The sequence below is a fragment of the Ursus arctos genome, unplaced genomic scaffold (genome assembly GCF_023065955.2).
Source record: "Ursus arctos isolate Adak ecotype North America unplaced genomic scaffold, UrsArc2.0 scaffold_7, whole genome shotgun sequence".
In the NCBI taxonomy this organism is placed as follows: Eukaryota; Metazoa; Chordata; class Mammalia; order Carnivora; family Ursidae; genus Ursus; species Ursus arctos.
The window spans coordinates 49,134,365-49,155,144 of NW_026623089.1; the positions used below are offsets into that span (position 1 = coordinate 49,134,365).

Consider the following 20,780-nt stretch of genomic DNA (forward strand, 5'->3'; position numbering starts at 1 on the left):
CTCTCTGATAAAATGATTCCCAAATTTTACCACTGAGTCATGGTGAGACCCCAAAATATATCTGAACTCAACCCACAGCAAAGCCTGGAGCCACCTCCACAACACTATGGCTTCCCTAAAGTCTCTACCATAAAGCAATGCACACAGAGAGAATGGGTCAACCTCTTGAAAAAAAAAAGGGGGGGGTTCTTTTTGTAGGTTATGAGGGGCTCAGTTTTTGGCATCTCAACATACATAGCAATAGGAGAAAGGCATGAGAAGTTCATGATTCACCAAGAATACCAATTCATTCTATACTAAATGACATCACCATGCCACCATCAAGAACACACCACAACAGAACTTCTGCCAATATACTGAACGCTACACTAATGTCTGGCCATCATTTCGTGCCATGTCTGCCAGTTTTCCCAAACTCTTTATCAGTTCATGGAAGGGTTTGGTCTTGGATGATTCCCTTTGTGAAGTAACTCAACCTTCTGTATGACTCCCTGAAAGACCACAAGGGCCAATCTTCAAAAGAGTGCTCTTGGACCTCCAGGTCACTCTTCTGATTTTCCTGGTAAAACTGTCTGATGCTAGGGTGAAATATATGGCATAAATCAAATATCAGGACCCTAAAACTAAAGAGCATTTATATATCCATACCTGACCTCCCCAAACTGATATGGTGAAATCTTAGCCCAGGGAGAAGCCACCTCTAAGAGGGTTTTCCTTATAAGCCACGTGTTCCATAATGTTGCCCTAGTGCCTCTGTTAACTCCAGGAAGGTTTGTACTTAAGACTCATGTGAAGTGGATCTCCTTTAGGGTCTTTCTAACAATGAGAAGAGGATATTTGAGCATAATCCACATAAAAATGCCACATAATGAACCACTTCGTGGAGAATGAAGCATTAACATGACTTGGTTGCGTCTCTTATCCAACCACTCTCTTGCTGATGTAATCCAATAAAATCCAATATAATCTCCATCATTCCTTCTCCCTTTGTGATCATGACACAACGTGGTTTTGCTATTAAGTCTGTGACTCATTTGAGACCGTCTCGGACTGTTAAGTTTGCACAGACAAAGCCATACTGAAAGGTGATCTATTTCCTACCTAGAAAAGATGCCCAGTTTGTAAACTCCTGCACTGGAGATCAAGTAGATGCAGGCAGCTGGTTACTACAGTCCAAGTGCTAACCCAGTTACTATTATTCCTGTGTGGCCACAAGAGCAAGAGTTATCAGATCGATGTGTACAGCAGAGAGGGAATCTGGGAGCCAAGGAAAATGGTTGAAGATGAAAGTTCTAGCAGACCCCATTACAGCCCTGGAATGACTCTCCAACATGGGTCATGAACAGAGAGAATATTAAAAGTGTAAGGAAAGAAGCAAGACTTGCCATATGAACCTCAACAAAATCCAGTTTTTCTTTTAGTCAAAATGGCCACCATCACAAATCTCATCAATCAAAATGGCTGCCTTAAGAGCCCAGCCTTTCTCTCAGAGAGGACATCTGAGAAGACTGCTTGTCCCAAGGGTACTCAGCGAGACTCTACTTCAACTGGGGTTTGAACCTTTGACCTTGAGGCCACCATGCCCCTAGGAAGGGAAGGTGGGAATATGATAAGGGAAGTAAAAGCCAAAATCTTCCTGGGAAACTCACATTTCATAATAATAATAATAATAATAATAATAATAATAATAATGCATCAGTAGATTCACCAAGTATTGTTATATGAAACTGGGAATAAGAAGACTGGGGTCCTAGTCCCGACTTCTACCAGGCAAGTCACTTACCTTCTCTGAGCCTTGGTTTCTTCACCTATAATCTAGGTGACCTGAATGAAAGATTTCTACAGTTCTCTCCACCTCTAAAAAGCTGTAATTCTATGAATCCATTCTAACCCTCCACATTATCTTTTCTAAGAAAGACATTCAAGATAGTTTATAGGTCCAGGTCCCAGAAAGCAGTAACTTGAAATAACAGTTCTACCTGTTTGAGATGCACTTAATTCCCCTAGTACAGTGAGGACTTGTTCTAGTACATCTGAAGGACCACACATGCTCACACAGGCACATGTGCGGGCATCCCACATTAGTGCCCTCAGGGCCAGAGGGGCCCCAGCCCAGCCCAGCCCAGCCCATAAGCCGCCAGTGATAACTCGCCATGTCACCCTGTGCTTTCTGCACGTCCAAGCTGGCGGTACTTGCTGCATCCAGGACCTGGGAAACATCTGCAGTTTTGTGATTCTTCCTCGTTTCCATTCCCGTGATGCTCTCTGAGCCTGCTCGGATCAGAGAAAGGTCGCAGGCTCCATCTGGCTGCCCTGCCCCCCCTCCATTCTCTCCCTCACCACTCCCGTCCCCCCTAAGGAGTTTCTGCCCATTTTGTCACTTCCACCTGTTCTGACAGGTTCCCCTGCCTGACCCCAAGATAGCCCTTGGGGACATTAATCATATAACAGCCGGAGCTGTGAAAGAAACAAGGGTTTGGCTGGATACTGTTACCGTCTCTGTCACCTACTAATCATGTCCTATGACACGGAGGGGCTTAATCAGATGGTCTGCTCTCTCATTAATCATCCTGGGCTCACTCAAACTTCACAGAGAGATTAAAGTTTAGCTCCGCTGGCTCCCTGCGCCTCCCCCCGCCTCACCCTCGTCTAAAGCAGTTTCACTGGGGGTAGGTCTCAGGTTCCTTTTGCTTTGCCAACTGGCAGAGCAACATGGAGTATCGAATGCCTACCAAGACCACAACATTCAGGAGAAGGAGGACAATTCTTTGCTTCCTTTCTTCCCTCCCCTCTCTGCCTTGCAATCCTCAAAAATACATTCAGAGACAGGCAGACCCAACACCCACGTAATGACAAGGCTGGGACTCACAGACCTATGCCTGGACTAAAGAGGCAAACGCCATGTACACTGATGAACCTTTAAGAACTTTAATAAAGGAGAATTTTCCTGTGCTTAATCCACAGCAAGGAAGATAAAATAAAATGATCCATTAAAACAGGCATGTGTACTCAACTGGCTGGAGATGAGCCCCCCCACAAGGACGGCACCCCTCCTCTAGGGAGGCCAGTCCAAGGATCATCCTCTCTTGCCACTTTATTGAAATTACACCTTCACTCAAGTCAAAAATAGCCTGTATCCTTTATGAATTCTTTCCGGATCACAATAAAAATTACCGAAAGGACCCTCCGCAAATACCCGGTACGTGAGAGTCAGAATACATTTTAACTCCGCTGATTCATTCATTCTTACCCTAGTTGCAGTTTTTCTGAGCTTCAAAGGGGAAAAGCAAGTCCCAGCAAAGGGCTCCTCTCCGAGTATTGGTTTTGTACTCGCTCCGGGTGCTGTTGACTTTTGCAGCGCTGTATGATTATGGGAAACAAGGATAATATTTGCCCTCGGAGCCAGGAAAGAACAAATATTTTATCAACATCTAAATCATCTCTCATCTGGCAGGGGAGGAGGAGCTGAATGCTCAGCAGCACACACGTAGGCTGATGAGGGCAAGAGAGGGGCTTCTGGGGGAATCTTCTACCTGTGCAAACTTGACCTTTCGGTACCGAGGATCGTATCCATCGCAAAGAGATCTCTCTGTGCCAGTCCCAAATGCTTCCATCCTTCCGGGTTCCCCTGCCAGTACCCCTCATCCCAGAGTGATTGCCAAAGGGCCACCATGCTGCCTTTTTCATTTCCGAATGTGGAAGCCGGGCCTGGGACTCGGGAAGGTGGGGTATTTCTGCGGATATTTTGGGGCGATGAGGACTTGCCCTGTTGTTATGTTTGTTTCTATTCCCTGATCCTCCACCACTAGCCTAGAAATGACAGTAGGTGGAAACACTATCTTTCATTACACAAAGTATAAATAGTGTAATCTATCAGCGCCGTCAATCACAATGATTGATTACAGGCTGTCATAGAGAAGAGTGACATATTAGAAAAGTTTTGTTAACAATGCCTATTGCTAGTCAGCCTGCCACAGAGGCTGGTGATTAATGTGTTGTCAGCCTGTAATCCCACACCCTTGGCTAATGAGGCAGGAATTTATCATCTTTACAGAGTGGCAGATGTCAGGGAGAACGGAATCCAAGCGCTGGAAACAATATACTTTTTCTTACTAGGCCTGACAAGTCTGACAGGCCGAAAAAAACCACAAAGCAGCTTTGTATAAGCACCAACTTAAAACGAGGAACTTTTCATTTCGCATCTTCACTTTAAATAGTGCTGCAAACCAGCCTCCATCCCTTCAAATGGGGGGGGGGGCGGGGAAATAAAGGACACGAAGAGAGGAAAGCACAAAGCTGAGTTCTGTGAACTTTGCACCCCGTTCTTGACAGCCGGAGACCCCAGGAAAAGGTTGCCATGGCGAGCAGACAGCTTTCTTTGGAAGAGAAGACCAGAGTAACTTTTCACTTTTACCTGTGAACTTGTGACTGGGACACACACATGGCATCCAAGGGAGGCTGGGGACAGCGGCTTCCCTTGCCACGGCCTAAGGGTAGCTATCATCTGGACACCCATCATGTTCTCTAGAAACACTGCCCTTCCTGTTATGGATGAGAAATGGGGGGACGAGGTAAGAGAAGGGGGCTCTTCATTGCTAAGAAAACAACACAGCAGGAAAAGAGGACCGTTGGAAAATGACTTTCCTGGTGCCCTGCTATGACTTGGGACCAATTACAGACTATTTTCCACTCGTCTTCCCTCCCACCTATCTCTTCCATTTCTCATGTGAGGCAATGCCTAAAAATTCCCTAAGCCCAGAGAAATTTCAGCCCAGTAAAGAAGGGGAATTCTCTAGAGGCCCTTTTAATAAAAACCTTGTCCCTCTCTACCTTCCGCCCCCCCCCCCCAACAGTACCTGCCACCTCCCCACACAATTCACATATCAGAAGAGCCTAGACTCCTGTTCAGAGCCTTTGGGGCAAGTCTTGGATCCTCTCAGACACTATGGGTTGCTTCTGAATCTTGGCTGTGTATTTCGACTTGGCCTAGATTGTTCATTGTGTTCCAAATAACTCATAAGTGCCATCTCACACAGGAGACACCCAATCTTTTCCATGGAGTACTGAAGACATTTCCAAATGTGGGGATTGAAACTCTTCTCACAGCCCTGATGTATTGTGCCCATACTCGAGCTAGGACGAGAGAGTTGGGGGAAGGCCTGTCTGGTTTGGAAACTTCTCGTACCAGTACCCTGTGAAGACGCAACGTGTTCCTTGTGCTCACGTCAGTCTCCAAGGAAGGGGGCAAATCTTAAGTGGCAACATTCTGACAGATGTAATCCTTTTTCAAACGCAGATACCTCTGCCAAGGTACGCAAATGCAAGGCAAAGAAACAAAGGGGGACACAGCAACCGGAGGAGAAAAACTGCCTTCTGTCAACAGCGCCCTCAGGCTAGAGCACACAGCAGAGCATTGAGTAATCTCTGAGAGGCAGCGTCCTAGCGTCCAGATGCACGGGGGTCTCCCAGAGCAGGGACACCCCCCAGCGCACGGAGAGGTGCGCTTCGTGGACCAGGAACCCACAGGCCCCAGAAGAACCCCAGGGCAACGGCCAGGGCCCCTGGGGTCATCCCAGATCCAATGTGCTGAAGGCTGCAGGCCTGTGACAGATCTGGGGTCAGAAGCTGGACAGCTGGGGGCCCTGGGTGGCGCAGAGCACTGGCTCTTTGGGGGATCTGCACAAGAGGCAAGCTCAACCCTGATGCTAATCAGGCAGCCATGAGTGAAGGGTGACGAGGGCCGGCGCCGGCTCCACTCCGCCCCAGCAGCCCAGCCGTCCTGGCCACAGATCTCCCTCGGCGATAAGCAAGGGGCCGTGCAGACACCCCTCTGCCCTTATCCTGGAAACCCAATGTGCTGAGAGAGAGGTGCTGAGTGAGCCTCCCCCCCGGGGCCTCCCGGCCCAAGGCGGGGTGCTCTGGCGGTCTCCCCCAGACTCGCGGCTCACAGCCACGCGGAGACAGAGCCCCCCTCTGACCCTCCCACCGCCAGCTCCTCCCGGCCTGCCAGCTTCCTCCTCCCCCTTCCCTGTGCTCGCTCATGCAGCTTTCATTAACTCCCTCAGCTGGCAATTTCCATCCATTTGAGGACAGATTAGAAGCGGAATTCAGAAAGAAAGTCACTTGACCTCCCATAATGTGCTTCTCTTAATTACATTAAAGATTTTCAAATGCGACCATACTGGGTTTGACAGGTAAGCTTTTAATCAACTTCAGGTGGCCACTTTTAAGTGCTGCCCGTCCCGGTGCCACAACGGTGGCGTCACCTCCACTCCCAACATGGTTCTAATTTAAATGGCTAATTTTGACACGAAGAAAAGATGAGAGCCCACGAAGCCCCCACCACTTCAGTGGGGGTGATTCTAAATTAGGATTAATGCCGCAAGCTGAAGCATGGTTAGAGGTTTATTTTATGGAGGTTGGAGCAAGTAAATAACATTTATCCTTTGTATACGTCTGCATGTAATTACAGTAAAGTTTTCTTGTGTATTAAATTATACAAACTCTTTAAAAGTGGGTGCCTAATGTCTTTTTCTAAAGCTGTGTTATTATTTTGGTCAAAAGTTGTTTACATTAAACAAATTCAATTTACCAAACTTTGACATGTTTGCACAACTGCATGTAATTTATGCTGGAAGCCTGAGACATGACTTTCAAATGAACTCTCTCAGTCCTAACTTGGGGGATTGGGATTCGAACGTTTAGGTGTTATGGCCTGCTCGGCCAAGTTTTCGTGGCCAATTTCATTGATTTCACTGTCCTTTCCTAAAGTCTTGTCATTCAGCAAATATGCATTGAGTATCGACTGGGGTCCAAGCACTACACTGGGTGCTGAGGATATAATGATGAACAAAAGAGGATTTGGTCCCTGTTCTGAGGAGCTTAAAGATTATTAAAGGAAATGGGAGAACAAAGCAACACATAAAGACATGTCAAGCTGCAAGGCAACAGGGCTTGGAAGGAGAGGTGCATACACCCCTTTGGGTATCCATCCAAAAAGCAGGATCTGGTCTTGCCTTGGAGGAAGGCATCCCTGGGGAGGTGATAATGTCGGCTGAGAACCAAAGAACTTTTTGACCCTCTTCACCTATTTTGTCCACCCCCTCATCCCCCTCTCCACTGGCAACCACCATTCTGTTCTCTATGTATCTATGAGTTTTGTTTTGTATCTTAGATTCCACATATAAGAGAGATCATATGGTATTTGTCTTTCTCTGACATATTTACTTAGCATAATGCCTGTAAAATCCATCCATCTTGTCACAAATGGCAAGATTGCATTCTTTTTTATGGCTGAGTAATAGTCCAGTGTGTGTGTGTGTGTGTGTGTGTGTGTGTGTGTTTGTATTATACCATTTCCTTTACCCATTCATTCACTCATAGGTACTTCAGTTGTTTCCATATCTTGGCGGTTGTAAATAATGCTGCAATGAACATAGGGATGTATACATGTTTTCAAATTAATGTTTATGTTTTCTTTGGATAGATACCAAGAAGTGGAGTTGCTGGTTTATATGGTATACATTTCTTCTCCAATTTCTTTTAGACTCAGCAGTAGTTCGGCCTCTATCCTGGGTGACAAGACTGTTCCTAGGACAAAGACTTAATTGCTCTAGCTAAGTCTCTGCATAGAAAAGATTCTTTTTCCATGAGGGAGGACTCTCTCAGGACAGGGTCCAGGAACCAGAATGCAACACAAATTGTGGAAATGAACAACCTTTCAGGAAAGGACTCTTTAAAGGGCAAGGTCAGAGGAACCACACAGGCAAGTGGAGGTAGCCAGAGACTAGCAAGAGGGGTAGCTGTTATCGCCAGGATTGAGGGGCCAAGAGAAGGAAAGAGTGTTGACAGACACCAGTGAGGACTAGAATCATGGAGGAAGAGCTCCCCTTCCCAGGCAGATGGAGGGGGACCATAACAGATAAGCCATCAAGAATCAAGAGGTCTTTCCCTTCATTCTAGAAACAAGGTGAGAATGAGGTCCTGGTCCAACCCCAAAAGGCCCAAACTGCCTTGACCAGGGTTACTGAGGCCATACCTAGGTGGCACAAAACCCTAGAACATCATCTCTCTGCGTTCAAGCCGGTGACTCTTACCTGTGGTCCCTGCAAACTCAGCATCACTGGAAACCTGTGAGAAATGTAAACTCTCGGGCCCGCCCCAGATCTCCTAAATTAGAAACTCTGGGAGCAGGGCCCAGAAAACTGTTTTAAAAAGCCCTGCAAGCCACAGTTTGAGAACCACTGTTCTAAGTTAATAGGTTTTCTTTCAAAAGAGGTCTAATGAGCAACACCTGGAAGCACTGATCCAGCCCAGCCAAGGCAAGTGATTAGCCATGTGCGGCCCTCTACCCCACCCCCCACCCCCCGCACCCATCTCCACCCCACCCCCGACTGCCCCCACCCCATTAGAAAAGGCCCAGAATCTGGGAAGCAGCGAGGCTCTGGTGAAAGATCAATGCTTGAAATAAGCTCTCTGAAGCTCTCGCTGCGTCTGGGCAGAAATAGCTGTTCTGGGACTCCGGGGGGGATATTTTAGAATGATGGAGACTCTGTTACCAGCAGCTTCTGCCTCTGAGGACTCTCTTCTCACTCTGGCAAAAGAATGGACATGACCAGGACTCTGCTATTGCTAACACCACTGGGAGATGATGTATTTCTGCTAATGGCACCTTCTGTCGCTACAGAGAAGCTGCTCCAGCTTCCTCTTGTCCCGCAGAGAATCTGGCAGCCTCCAGAAGATGTAATAGAGACCTGAGGACATTTGGAAGATGCACTACACAGGAAGGGTGTTTTCAATTTGATTTACCTTCCGTCTCCTACAAGGAACCGATAGTTAGTACCACACTGCATCACGAGCCCAGCACGCACCGAGAGTGGGCCTGGGGGAGATTAAATAACCCCTGTCAAGCATACGAAGGGTGATCGCATGGAGGCTGGTGACTGACTCCTCCGAAGACACAATAACAGAGAATTAGCTTAAGTACAGCAGGAGGGACTCAGGATGGAAATGGGGAAATGACACTGGGATATTTTATGGCTAGAGACCGATAGGGGTTCTCCTCCACTGCCTGAAGAACAAGTAGTTTGTGAATTCATTCTCGGTACACCATCGACAGGCTTGGAGGGAAAGCAATTATTTGGGGGTTAAGTAAGACCTTGCGCTTTTAAATGTAGTGGGTGAAAATATTCAGGAAACTTCGGTTTGTACCACAAAAGTGTACCATACACAAAACTGGAATACCTCCTACATGTCAGACGGTGCACATTTATTCACAGGCACTGATAACTATTGAAAGCAGAGGAATTATTTCAAATGGGGGTCATGGTAGTGTCAACAAGGCTCGCCTCCACTCATTCATTTTCTCATTCAACAATAAGCCCATAAATGCCTAGTGGGCACTGTATGAGCTTCCCAGAGCTGTTGTAAAATATCGCCCCAGATGTGGTGGCTTAAAACAACAGAAATGTATTCTCACACAGTTCTGGAGGCCGGAAGTCCGAAATCAAGGTAGAAGTGGACCCATACTCCGAGAGCTCTCGCAGAGAATCCTTCCTCTCCTCTTCCAGCGTCAGGTGGTTTCAGGTGTTCCCTGGCTTGGGGCCACATCACCCCAATCTCTGCCTCCCTCTTCCATGGAAAGCCATGTGTTTCCCTGTTTCTCTTTCTCTTATCATTGAATGTAGGGCCCATCCTAATCTAGGTTGATTTAATCTTGGAAATAACTGAGTTACATCTGCAAAGACCCCTTTTTCCAAATAAGGTCACATTCACAGGTTCCAGGTGGACATATCTTTGGGGAGGGGGCACTACTCACTTATTACTATAAACTTGGCATTGTTCTAGGAGTTTGGGCTATATCAGTGGGGGAAAGAAAAGTAACAAAAATCCTGTCTCTGTGGAGCTTAAGTTCTACTGGGGGAGACAGATGATAAATACTAAGCATCATATTAAATAAGTTAAATGTAGTTTCTTACCAAATGGTAAGTGTTCTGGAAAAACAAGAAGTTCAGCATGATAGAAAGGGGTCCTTGACTACTGGGTGATATCAGTTGGGGGGGGGGGGCAAGTACAGTGAGTCCAGTAAGCCTCACTGAAAAAATTAAGGTTTAGCAAAGGCCTCATGGGAATTTAGCCAAAGGAATGCCTGAGAGAAGAAACTTCCAGGCAGGAGAAATGGCTAGAGCAAAGGCCCCAGAACAGCAGCTTGCTTGGTGTATTCTAGAAGCAGAAAGGAAGCCGCTGTGGCTGGAACAGATTGAGAAGGGAGAGTGTAGGAGGGGCAATCCAGAGGTCAGATAATATAGGGCCTTCCAGTGAAATGGGAAGTCAGTGACCCAAAAACACAGTACTTCATCTTTCCATCCATCCACACATCTATTCAAAAATTCAGCCCACATTTGTGACCCTAGCAGGGGCCTGGCAAAAAGCAGAAGACACATTCACCTGGGATGTTTAAAAAAAGGAACTATTTGCAGGAGTGTAGCTAATACAATGGAAAACCAATAGGGATGCTGAAGCCCTGGGGCATGCAACAGCAGAAACCCATTGCGAAATGCAGTGAGGTCTGGAACTATGCCAAGAGGTGGATGGGGCTGCTGGAGATGAACTATAGTCCTGGGTGGTCACAGCCAGAACCACAAACCTGCAGGGTGAAAACAGGAGAAGAAATAACCCTGCTTCTCTCTTCTCTAGCCTTCTGATCTGTGGGCACCTCTCCTTGTCCAAACCCAATCAGCAGACACAGGGCAACGAAGGCTGGGAGATCAGGCCAGCTCCGGCCCACCAGGACACAGACTGGGTAAAGAAGGGCTGACCTAGACCTTGTGCAACAAAGAGGGAACAGGTGACGCAGTCAAGTCTAGTCCCATCCCTGCAGTCTCTCTGGAGAGTCAAAGAGCTGTGGTCCTCGCCCTCATGGTTCTTATGTTCTGGTGGCAGACAGACATTAAAGAAATACACTAAAACAAAAAATGAAAACCCCAGCAGACCCTGGAAAAAATTCCGCCCATACCTGGAAGAAAGGAGCTTTAGTCTAAGGGCAGATACCAGTCTGTACCCCGTTGAGGCCGCTAAAACTCTGATGGAAAACACATGATCATTTTGGCTGGAATAATCTAGAGACAGATACAACTATCCTCTACTATCTGGACTCACTCTCGCATCATTGCAGCATGCTACCTTAACCAGAAGGGCTGGAATCATGTTCATCAGCCTCAGGAAGCATGAGAATGAGACCGATTCCGTTAGTTGCCCTTGTTCAAAACCTTTGCACACAACCCCACCACCAGAAATGCATCAGCAGTTCTATACGCCACACCTATAGTGAGAACACAAAGGCTCTCAGGATCAGAAGAACATTAAAAGTCACCTTAGCCCAACACATGCATGATAGAGAACCTCTTCCGTTAGCAACCTGAAGCTCTCCTCAAAATAGGAAACTCATTATCTTTCAAGAGAGCTCTGGTTGCTAAAAGCCCCTTCTTTACACTAAACTGCATTGTGCCATATCAAATCGTCCATCTAGGAAGGTTGTAAAATTGCTAGAGGTCAAAAGGAGACCCAAAAAATCACCCTAGGAGCAGCAAGGAAGGCTGTTACATGTGAATAGTTAAAAGGTGACCAACAAACTGAGGGCCTCAGAGGGGAGGGGGGTAGGGGAATGGGATAGGCTGGTGATGGGTAGTAAGGAGGGCATGTATTGCATGGTGCACTGGGTGTTAGACACAAGTAATGAATCATGGAAAACTACATCAAAAACTAGGGATGTACTGTATGGAGACTAACATAACATAATAAAAAATTATTATTAAAAAAAAAAAGGTGACCTCCATGCCTTTCTCATTTCAATAAAATGAGAAAATGGTACACCAACAAGTACAGGTCCACGCGTGTTCACAGCAGGACTATTCACAACAGCCAAAAGATGGAAGAGCTCAAGGGTCCGTAAGCAGATGAAGGCATAAACAAACTGTGCTGTATGCATACAGTGAAATGTTATTCGGCCATGGAAAGGGATGAAGCATTGATACATGCCACATATAGACGAACCTGAAAGTATTACACTAAGTGAAAGCAGTCAGTCACGAAAGATCCCATATAATAGAATTCCATTTACAAGAAACACCCAGAAGAGATAAATCCATAGAGGTCATTGCTGGGGGCTGGGGGAGGAGAGGGGGTGTTATATAGCTTAACGGGTAAGGGATGTTATGCTGGAACGACAGAAATGTTTGGAACTAGAAAGAAGTGATGGTCACACAACACTGTGAATGAACTAAATGTCACTGAATTGTTCAAAGTGGTTAATATTATATGAATTTCACCTCAATAAATTTTTAAAAGGGGAGGAAAGTAGGATGGGTAAAGATCACCAAACTCTATCATAGTGGAACTTTTGGTAAAGCCAGGTTTACTAACCCAACCCCAAAACCTAATTACACCAAAAGGCAGCACAGGATGAAAATAGAAGTTGGTTCAGAAAGGTACAGACCGGGGGCGCCTGGGTGGCACAGCGGTTAAGCGTCTGCCTTCGGCTCAGGGCGTGATCCCGGCGTTATGGGATCGAGCCCCACATCAGGCTCCTCTGCTATGAGCCTGCTTCTTCCTCTCCCACTCCCCCTGCTTGTGTTCCCTCTCTCGCTGGCTGTCTCTATCTCTATCTCTGTCAAATAAATAAATAAAATCTTTAAAAAAAAAAAAAAAGAAAAAAGAAAGGTACAGACCGGTGCTTCTTAAAGAATCTGTAGCAAAGAAGAAAATTTTTCTGTTGCTTTGCATTAAATTTCAATCTGTCGTGGACCAATGCTTTGATAAAATAAAAATAAATTAGTAGGACTTCCAGCCCCTACCTGGAATATAAAAAGCTGGAAAGAATATCACTTATGAACCCCCAATAAGAGAAAGCTAACTAATTTGCAAAATCATGATCTTTATCCCCTCAGAGAACTGAGGACCATAAGGCCTTCAGACAAGTTGGTAGGAATAAGTTAAAATTTTTACTGGATTTCTAAAAGCCAAGTGTGGGCTAACAGAAATAATAAACCCCTTGAAACTACAAACACAAGGGGAATGCACACCTGCTGTTCTCCAAGGACCCACCATGGGCTCACAGAGGAACACTTGGGGTCCAAGGGCATCTGTCCTCAGTGGTACAGGAGAAGGGGATTGAATGTTGCTATTAGAAAGACACAGAGCTCCTTACAATGACTTCTCCCCTAAGAATAAAAGCCTTAAATTATGATGGCAAATTTTTTCATGGAGGGGGCAGAGATAAAGACCCATTTCATCTGGGGGGAGGGTAAAAGACTAAAGACCCTCTACCCTTGGGGGTGTGATAGGAAACAAACCTGGGCCCAGACTAGAGGTCTCCCCCAGTTGGGGAGGGGTCATCTCTGAACAAGTCCCTACCTGGTAGCCCAAAGAATATCACCAAAAATAAAGGGAGATCCTTCTTAATGATAAAGAGGTCTGGTTACCAAGGTGACATAACAATCATACAACATTAGCGTTTCAATAGAGCTTTAAAATACATGAAGGAAAAATAGACAAATCCGTAATTGCAGTTGGAGATTTCATCGTTCTTCTTTCAGTGACTGATAAAATAAGTAGAAAAATCAGAATAGAGTAGACAGCACTATCATCCAACTTGGCCTAACTGACATTATAAAGCTCTGTATGAAAAAAGAGCAGAAATACACAGCCTTTCCAAATGCACATGAAACATTCACTAAAATAACCATATTCTAAGCCATAAACAAACCTCAACACATTAAAAAGAATTGAAAACCTACAAACTATGTTATGTGACCATATAAAATTAAACTAGCAATGAATAAAAAAAGAGGCCTAGAATATCTCTAAGTATAGGAAAATCAAACAACTGGTATCTCTAGAACACATGGGTCAAGGAAGAACTCATATGAGAATACAGAATGTATTTTTTAATGGAATGAAAAAGCATAACATTTGTAGGATTCAGCTAAAGCAATAATCAGAGGGAAATTGATAGGACTAAATGTTTATAAAGAAAGAAAGGTATCAAAACCATAATCTAAGTTAAGAAATAAGAAAAATAAGAGCAAATTAAATGCAAATCCTACAGAAGGAACTAATAAAGATTAAAGCAAAGGTCAATAAAAGAAAAAAGAAAAATCAATAGTACCAAAATGCTGTTCCTTGAAAGCATCAACACAATTGCTAAACCTCTAGCCAGACTGGAAAAGGAAAAAAAAGAGAGAGAGAGAGAGAGAGAGAGGAAGAGAGAGAGAAGATACAAATTACCAATATTAGGAATGAAAAAAGACATTAATGATACAGATTTTAATAACACAGATATTATATACATTAAACAGACAATAAAAGAATACTATAAATTTCAGGCAACAATATTTGATAATTTAGATGAAGCTGATATCCCTTTGAAGACAAAAAATTACCAAAGTTCATCCATAAAAGAAATAGATAACCTACATAGGTCTATATCAATCAAAGAAACTAAATACACAGTTAGGAATCTCACGACTAAAACAAAACCAACAAAAAACTACAGGCCCAGGTAATTTTACTAATGAATTTACCAAACATGTAGATAGGGAATAATACCAATTCTATAGAAACTCATTCATAAAATAGAAGAGGAAGGAACACTTCTCAACTTACTTTATAAGGCATTATCCTGATAACAGAACCAGGTGAAAATATGACAAGAAAATAAATCTACAGACCAATATCCATCATAAACATAGATTAAAAAAATATTAAACAAACATGACCAAATCAAAGTCAGCAACAAATTAAAAATGTAATACATCATGACCAAGTGACATCTATCTTGGGAATGCAAGGCTGGTTCAACGTTGAAAAAAACATGTTATTCTCTGTACACACAGAGCAAGGAAGCTAAGGTGTATACTAACCTCAATAGATGAACATGTGACAAAATACAGTATCATTTATGATAAAAACACTAAGCAAACTAGAGACAGAGGGAAACTCCTTAACCTGGTAAAGGGATTTACAAAAAATAGAGAGCTAATTTCATACTCAGTTATGACAGACTAAATACTTTCCATTTAAGATTGAGAACAAGGCAAAGACATCTATTGCCATTATTCCTAATCTACTTAATACTGTGTAATGGTGGTACTAAGATGTTCTGGTCCTAAGTACTGTTGGTTCTAAGCTGTGGTATAAAGTAATATGTAGAAATAAAGAACATACAGACTGAAAGCAGGAAGTTAAACTGTCTCTATTCACAGACGACATGACTATATATACTGAAAATCTCAAATAATTTACAAAAATGCTCCTAGAAATAATAAGTGAGCTTAGCAAAGTTACAGGAAAAGTTATATTTCTATAAACTAGCAATGAACAATTAGAAATTAAAATTGAAGAAATAGTATGATTTAAAATAACACAAAACCCATAAAATATTTATGTATACATCTAATAAAATATGAGCAGGATTTACATTCTGGAAACTACAAAAACACTGCTGAAAGAAATCAGAGATCTAAATGGATGAATAAAGACATCACGTTCATGGACTAGAAGTCCACTTGTTTAAGATGTTCATTTTCCTCAAAATGCCCTGTACATCTTGAATGCAATCCCAGTTAGAGTTCAGTAAAATGTTTTAGGGGTTGCATGGGGAAGAGGCTTGAGCTCCCCAAAAGCTCTATGGAAGAGGGGAACTCAAGGTGAGCAGCAACACTAATAAATTAAGGAGAGAGCTGAAGATGTTCTAGGAATAGGGACCAGCAGTAGTCAAAGCATCGGATGGGGAGAATGTGAGACCTCAGTCCATTGCAACTATGATATAGGTGCCTGAGTGAAGCTGGGTTGGAAAGGCAAATCAAGGCCAAATGACAAGGAGCAGTAAGGGCTAGGATGAGGAGTTTGAACTTGTTGGCACTGGGGGGTACTAAAGACCTACACAGGGAAGAAAGGTCCAACAGGGCCACGTGAAATGGCACTTCTGGTTGACCCTTTGAGTAGCACTGTGCAGTTTAAGTGGGGCTCATTCTGGGATAAACTGGAGATGGTGGGTTCAGTTAATTGGGAGGAAAGTAATTAGGATATTAACTAGGACAGGATAAATGAAAAGAGGAGAGTACGAGGAGAGGACCTGGAATGTATCAGCTGTTCAAACGTAGCAACTGAATGTATATAAAAGATGATAAAGGAAGGAGAAGGAAAAGGTGACCTGACATTTGGGGCACAGGTGAAACATCCAAGGGAGGAGATGGAGAACAATGTTCATGGAAGCAGTGAAGTAGTGAGAACAGTGTCAGAGAGTTCGGTGGGTGGACAAAAAATAGAGGAAAACTTTCTAGGGACACCAGAAGGGGATTCTCAAACAAAGACTATTTGAGGGGAGTCTTAAAAGGAGTGGGACATGGGCATTTCAGGCTTGTGGCAAGATTTGGATGGATATGGGCAATGATGGGTTTGTTGGCTGGAAGAGGGGATCATTTGTGCAATGCATGTTGAAAGAGAGGATGAGCTCTCCAACAGAGAAAGAAGTAAGCAGGGAAGAGAAGGGGAGCAGAGGCAAGGAAGCCATGGAGACTCACAGATATCCGTGTGAACAAGTAAGAGGCAGATGGGACCTGATAAAGAGGCTGAAGGGTGTTCAGAAAGGTGGTGAGGATGTGGAAATAATGCAAGGGCAAGTGAGGCAGAAGAAAGCTTTGGAAGATGTCGGGCAAATCAATCAGGACTGAGAAGAAACCATACGTGGCTCTCTGGAACTTGGCAGTGACACTGGGGAGACCTGCATGAATACAGTACCAGGGGGAAAAGCCAGATGAATTTTGGGAACATGGACATGATGTAAGAGGCAAAGGAGTTGGATCAGACTGTTTTCAAGTAAGTCCGTGAAGGAAAGAGGGAGATGGAGGAGGAAGGGGAAGAGAGGAGCGTGGAGCAGAGGGTGTGGTAAAGTCAGGCAAGGCTTTGTTTTCTTTGAAGAATCAACAAAGCTTCCTCTTTCAGGTAGAAGGAACTGGTGCGAAGAGAGACATGTGAGGGCTAGGGTGTTGTATCCAGAGGAAGACTAGTGCTGGCAGGAGGTCTGATGCAGGCGAGGGGAAAGAGAGCTCGTCTTTAGCTGAAACAAAAATTCTCAAACTTTCTCAGTCACGGTGCCTATAGTGTCTCAGAGATGTGTTTCACGGGGAGCTCAAAGGCCCAAAGAAATGCCCCCAGTTCCACTTTATGGAACAACTTAGTAAGCACTCATGCCCTAACAACTTAATCGCCATTTGACAAAAATAACATATATATATTGAAAGAAAACATTTTTTATTTCATTCTTCAAAGCCCACCCTTGTTTACTAAGGGGATGTGTGTGCTTGTTGGGCCCTGCACGACTTCCCAGGCCTTGGAATCCTTCTTAGGGGGCACTGCCATCTGCATTTCCTGCTCCATATGATTTTCATACCGTACACATTTTTTTTTTAAATCACAGCAACAGTTGCAAAGACACTCCTTTGCAAAGGTACGATCTAATGGAGAGAAATGTACCATGATGTAATGCTGAAAGTGGGAACCACCTGAATTGCTAGTTCACGCCGAGTCTGACAGATGTCGCACACTGCTGCATTGCCATCAAACATTTAAAGCATTCTGTAGCATCCCTCTGAATCTGCCGTGGCACTCTAGGGAGCCTCAGCCGGTTTGGGAATGACACACCTAGGAGGTTGCGGCGGAGAGGGAGAGGATGAATACAAGGCCTCCGAACATGGTGAGGAGGAAGGTTGAGGCAGCTCAGAAAAGCAGGCACCCAGGTCGTCATCTGGTGGTTCTCCAGTGCAGCAGACTTTATCCTACCAATTTACTTTTGTAATCAGGACTTAAGCGCCAGAGAGGCGTGCTAAGCAGGTCCCTCACTGTACAGACTATGTAACAACGCAATTTCAGGACTACCAGTTCTTACCACCCCAGTTCACTGCAGGGTGTGAAAGTCCTCAACTAATTTGCACATGACTCATTAACCAGGGGAAATCATTTAAGTGAACGCTAACTAAACATTGACTGAGGTCACCATTTAACCTTCAGGGGAAAGTAACCCTTGCCCATCTGCATACGGCCATATTATGCCTCAGGCCCTGAAAATGCCAACAGCCCACTCCTGAAATACGTTCTAGGGTTGCTTGGCTGAGGGCCTAGAGAGGCCAAGAAAGTGTCAGGAGCCAGTGAAAGGGGAGGGAGTGGCAGGACTGGGCAGGTGGAGGGGGTAGTTAGGGTGGAAGGTGTACAGCAATGAGGGAGCATCAGGAAGGCGGCCCCTGGGGTGGGACCAACAGGGGGAGCCCCTCATTGACTGTGAGGTGCCCAAGGACATCAGGCTAACAAGGAGAGACACAAATGCCCATATTGCCAACCTTCCACTTGGATTAGATGTCACTTTCTCCGGGACATCCCACCTATATTCCATTCCTTCGGTTTAAGGCATGGAGGGAAACTGGACAAAATTCAGAGAAAAGTTCAAAGGGAAGGAAATTAGTCTTTATGAAGAAACACTAATAGATTTTAAGTTCTGGACAGAAAGGCAGCCATGGGTATCTTATCATACATTCCAAGATTTTATACACACACACAAACACACACACACACACACACACACACACACACACACACTTCTTTCAGGTGACACACCATAGACTAAAAGCAGGGACAATTTGGGGTGAGCCTAACATCAAAGAGAAGGATACTAACATTTCTTGAATACTTGCTATTTTACCAACCTTCGTGTAGGTGTTATTTTGCATCGGAGAAAGGGAGCCCATGGAGTTTACTCATTTGTTCAAAATCACACAGCAAGTAAATGGTGGCAATGAATCCAAAGCCCTTCCCCCTTCCCCTCTAACTCTTTCCTGCCTACCTAATCTCCCCATCACCAGACTCAAATTCACCATAGCCTTCTGGGATCTCAAAATCCGGGAACTGATATTTCTTGGTATCTCACATATACTCAACATTGTATCTGTCATGTATTTTCTCACTTTACAATTTCTTAAAAAACTTAAAATACAAAACAACTCAAAGATAGGAAAAATACATAGATGCCTCTGTACCCTCGGCTATTAAATAAAGGTTAATATTTTTTACCTGATTTACTTCAAATTTTCCTTCTTTCTGAAAATACTTCCAATAAAGGTAAAGAAAGCCCTGTGCCTCATTCCATCTACCTTTCTCTTCACAAAGTTACCTGCTATCCCAAGGTTAGTGTATCACATCCCATGTTTATCTGAATAATTTTACTTCATTAGTGTGTATCCATAAACAATATATAGTATTAAACAGATTCACATAAATGATATAGTGGAAGTATATTTCTGCAACTTGTTTTAACCCAATATTGTGTTTTGAGAGTGAACATTTGTTTTAACCATTGTATAGTATGCTGTTATATGACTAAATTACATGCTGTGTCCTTGCTCCCCTACTGAGGGGCAGTGACCTGCGCGCTGGTTAGCTAGGGCTGCCGTAACAAAGTACCACGAATCAGGTAGCTTAGACAAGGGAAATTGATTTTCTCATAGTCTGGAGGTCTATGAGGTCTGAAACTGAAGTGTCAGTAGGGCCGTGCTCCCTTCGAAGGCTCTAGGAAAGAATCCCCCCATGTCTCTTCGGGTTCCTGGTAGCCCCAGGTATTCCTTGGCTTGTGCCTCCATATTCACATGACCTTCTTCTCCCCGTGTCTCTATATCCAAATCTCCCTCTCCTCCTCTCTTTTCTAAAGACATAGTAATTGGACTTAGGGCTCCCCCCAACCCAGAATGACCTCACCTCTGGTCCTACCTCAATTACAACTGCAAAGACCTTTATTCTAAATAAAGTCATGTTCTGAGGTTCCAGGGGGACACGAATATTTGGGGGAAATGCTATCCAACCCACTGTAAGCTGTTTCTACTTTTTTGCTATATTATCCATATGCTTCAGTGAACAGCCTTACGCACACTTCGTGTCTCTATGGACACAGAATGAGTGCTTGTCCGGGACTGACACCCAGGAGTAAAATTGCTGGAGCACAGGTTTCACTTTGATCAAGTGACGCCCAAGGAGAGCAGGTACCAGGAATATGGACGTGTTCTCTCTGCACATCCTTGCCCAAACCTGATGCTGTTATTAATTGTTTTTTTCCACATTGATGGGTATTTCATTACTATTTTGTCTTTCCCCAATTATTCTATATTTCTTCAGGGAAAAAACTCATAACCACCACTTGATGATGATTACAAGACGTCTGGGAAGGGTAACGGGCCCAGGTTTTCTACGCAAGTCCTTCCCACCCCTGGGATTCTTCTAAGCCTGTACATGACCTGGTTTCCTCTGTGGGGCTGCCCAACTCCAAGAAGTCAGTGCGACTGTGTTCCTTCGAATCTGAGTCAGGCAAAGCACTTCAGTGGAGACAACTTACAATATCAAGGTGAAAAAGGGCTTTCACATACTTAACACATGCAAGGATAAGCATCAAAGAAACAGTGTAGACAAAAACTAGACTATCATCTGCTTGAGAGTGAGGACTGGGTTTTGTTCCCACTGTGTTCCCAACATTCTGGTTCACAGTAGGCCCTCAGTAAATGGATACATGACGAGGTGTATGGCTATTTGAACTATTCAGTGAACACGGGCTGGAGCAGTGCTGGCGGGTTTCACACAAGGGATGCCCTCCCTGCTGGATGAGCAGACTCTGGGCGTACAGAGGCAGGGTCATCAGGGTAAGAGAAGCGGAGCTTCAGAACATGTTGGAGATGGAACGTCGTCAT

The 20,780-nt window shown here is 44.4% G+C and overlaps 1 protein-coding gene across 4 annotated transcripts in view; it reads right to left on the minus strand.

Moving 5' to 3' along the window:
• The window catches only part of LRMDA (leucine rich melanocyte differentiation associated), a 1,028,511-nt gene that overhangs the window by 386,628 nt on the left and 621,103 nt on the right, over positions 1 to 20,780 (minus strand). The window lies entirely within an intron of this gene.